The following is a 3291-nucleotide window of genomic DNA, read 5'->3' as shown; positions in this document are numbered from 1 at the left end:
GGGCACTCATGTGGAGCTCAGAGAACAACCTGTAGGCTGGGGTTCCTTCTGCTCCGATGGTCCTGGAGATAAGATAGAGCTGTAGGCGTGGCTGCAGCAGTACCTTTCCCTTTGGCCATTTACTTTTTGGTCTTCACATTCACCAGGGAGGCTGAGGAGGCTTGGTTTAATGAGGCACTTCCCACAGCACTGAAGGGTGACGAGAACAGCTTGCTTTTGACTTAGTTTCCATGTGCTCAGACATCAAAGTGAGGACAAAAGCTGCACTAGACAGTTCTTTCTTTCAGAGGTCATTCTCTTCATAGAGAAGATAAGAAGTGCTTGAAGGGCTGGTGAGATGGCTCAGTGGGTAAGAGCACCCGACTGCTCTTCTGAAGGTCCGGAGTTCAAATCCCAGCAACCACATGGTGGCTCACAACCATCTGTAACAAGATCTGACGCCCTCTTCTGGAGTGTCTGAAGACAGCTACAGTGTACTTACATATAATAAATAAATAAATAATTTAAAAAAAAAAAAAAAAAAAAAAAAAAAAAAAAAGAAGTGCCTGAAGTCCAGCTTTGGGTTCTTGTCAGATGCACTCTGACTAAGCAGTGCTTTAAGTTGACAGAAGTGTTTCTTTCTTTTGCTCCCATTCCTTGAGGAGCAAATGGGTGTTGGCTTTCCAGATGTAGGTGTTCTGATGGTCAAGGAGGGACTCTTGCCTTTGGAACCATTTGTACTCTGACCAAGGTTTGCAGAGCCTGGAGCCGTTCTCTTTGGCGTCTTCGGGCTGGCTTTGTTGGCAGCAGTGGCAGCGTTGCTCTTCAGAGCCCACAGGAAGCTTCTACTCTTACCATGGTGTCTCACTGTTCTGTTGCATGTTCTACAGGTAATCAGCAGCACACTTGTAGAGTCTTTATACTTTCTCAACAGTTTCGCTTCTTTAAAACTGAGTGTATCATTTCTTGCTTCTCGATTAAGAAGTTTCTGTATCTTTGGTGTCAATTTGGCTTTAGGTTTGAGGCGCACTCTAGAGTTATCCAGAACCAACAATTGGAAGCAGTGTGGACATGTTTCCTGAAAAGTGCTGTTATCCTCGTGTGTCGAACTGTAGGCCCATAGGAGGTACCGGGCCTGGCCCGGGCAGCTTCCCACCAGGCCCCGAGCAGCCACTTCAACGTAATACTTCTGCCGCATCGCTCAAGAGCTCAGTGGCTCAAACGCTGCGAAAGAACTCCACGCTGGAAGTCGGCTTTCTCAGTGTAACCATCCTAGGCCTCTGCGCCCCCAGTAGCTTCTTGATAGGATTAACTACTGATGATGTTTAATCATAAACCTAAAGAACTGAAGGAAAGGGCTGGTGAGATGGCTCAGTGGTTAAGAGCAATGACTGCTCTTCTGAAGGTGTTGAGTTCAAATCCCAGCATCCACATGGTGGCTCACAACCATCTGTAAAGAGATCTGACGCCCTCTTCTGGTGCATCTGAAGACAGCCACATTGTACTTATTTATAGTAATAAATAAATCTTTGGGCAGGAGTAAGCAGAGACCGAGCAAGCAGGGCTGACTGGAGTGAGCAGAGGTCCTAAATTCAATTCCCCAACAACCACAGGAAGGCTCACAGCTACAGTGTACTCATATACATAAAGTAAATAAATAAATGTTTAAAAAAAAAAGAAGAGGAAGTGAAGGAAAGTTAGGAGTACTGGTGCACATGAATAATCCTAGAGTTTAGGTAATGGAAGCATGGAATCTGAGTTCAAGATCATCCTGAAGTGCATAGAGACTTCAAGGCAAAGCTGTGTGAGACTGGCTCTCAGATAACACCATCACTCTTCTAGGAAAGAGGAAGGAAGGGTGAGAAGGAGGGGGCTGTGAAGGTAAACAAGCCATTGGGATAAATCAGAATAGATTTTTCCAGCATTGGATGTGGCAAGACAAAGTATCTGAGGCAGGAGCTCACCTACCAAGCCGGCATGTTACCGAGAGCAAGGCAGGCGGTGGATAAACTGCACTGAGCCGGTGGAGCCGTTCAGCGTTATGATCCTTTATCTCTGCATCCTTATTTGCTTTGGCGTGATTTTCAAGACTAAGGCAGCAATATAATGCCTATGTACCTAATGTATAACACCCTAAAAGGGATTTGGAACAGCAAATCATATCAGTAAAGTATGTAAGCCAGGTGTGGTGGCCGGCCCCTGTGATCCCAGCATTTTGGACAAAGAGGCATGGTGACTGCTACAAGTTAGAAACCAGACGAGTCTACATAGTTTCAGGCTAAGACCACACAGTGAGACCCTGTCCATCCCAGTAGGTTTGCAGCTCTGGGAAGCTAAGGCAGGATGAATGGCTTAGGTCAGCATTGGCTAGTGGAGTTTCTGAGTTCCGGGAGCCTAGACCACAGAGTAAGATAAAAGCTCCTTTCAGAGAAGGGAGAGAGAGAGAGAGAGAGAGAGAGAGAGAGAGAGAGAGAGAGAGAGAGAAGAAGAAGAAGGAGGAGGAGGAGGAGGAGGAGGAGGAGGAGGAAGAAGAAGAAGAAGAAGAAGAAGAAGAAGAAGAAGAAGAAGAAGAAGAAGAAGAAGAAGAAGAAGAAGAAAGAAGAAGAAGCCTGCCTCACATCTTGGCTACGTGAGGACACACTCTCTGTGTCTCCTAAAGCAGCTGTTCCTCTCTCCGTGTTTGTTTTACCATCTTCATGTGCTGGTGTTTCCATTGTCTTAGAAAACCCCTCTCCTTTCTCCGGCTTCTTCCTCCAGCATTCTCCTGCCCTTTGTAATATTGTATTATTATTATTATTATTACTTTAATTATGTGTATGTGAGTGTGTGCACATGGGTGTAGTGTCTGGGGAGGACTTTGGATCCCCGGAGCTGGCCGTCATGAGCTTCCCAACAGCAGCACCGGCTTTTAACTCTTGAGCATCATCTCTCCAACTGCTTTTTTTCCTTTTTTGGAAAAAAGTTTGAAAACAATGTCACTAATGTTCTCCTTTTATCTGGCTCTTCCATACCCTCCCTCTCTTTCTTACAGACTTATACGATAATATATCTTAGAAAGATATAGTGAGATGTTCATGTTCTTTCTCTCTCTCTCCCTCTCTCTTTCTCTATTGATTCATTTTACATGTCAGTATATATGTCACTGTCTTCAAACACACCAGAAGAGGGCATCAGATCCCATTACAGATGCTTGTGAGCCATCATGCAGTTGCTAGGAATTGAACTCAGGATGTCTGGAGGATCAATCAGTCGGTGCTCTTAACCTGTGAGCCATCTCTCTAGTCCCACGTCATTCTTTCTTTTTTAGACAGG

At 45.2% G+C, this 3291-nt stretch overlaps 1 pseudogene; it reads right to left on the bottom strand.

Annotated features, from left to right (window-relative positions):
• Nucleotides 1–538: 538 nt before the first annotated feature.
• On the bottom strand, nt 539–1177 carry Gm9182 (annotated as a pseudogene).
• Between the last annotated feature and the right edge of the window lie 2114 nt (nt 1178–3291).

This window comes from Mus musculus, chromosome 10 (genome assembly GCF_000001635.26).
Source record: "Mus musculus strain C57BL/6J chromosome 10, GRCm38.p6 C57BL/6J".
Classification (NCBI taxonomy): domain Eukaryota; kingdom Metazoa; phylum Chordata; class Mammalia; order Rodentia; family Muridae; genus Mus; species Mus musculus.
This window is presented reverse-complemented; position numbering and strand designations above follow the sequence as displayed.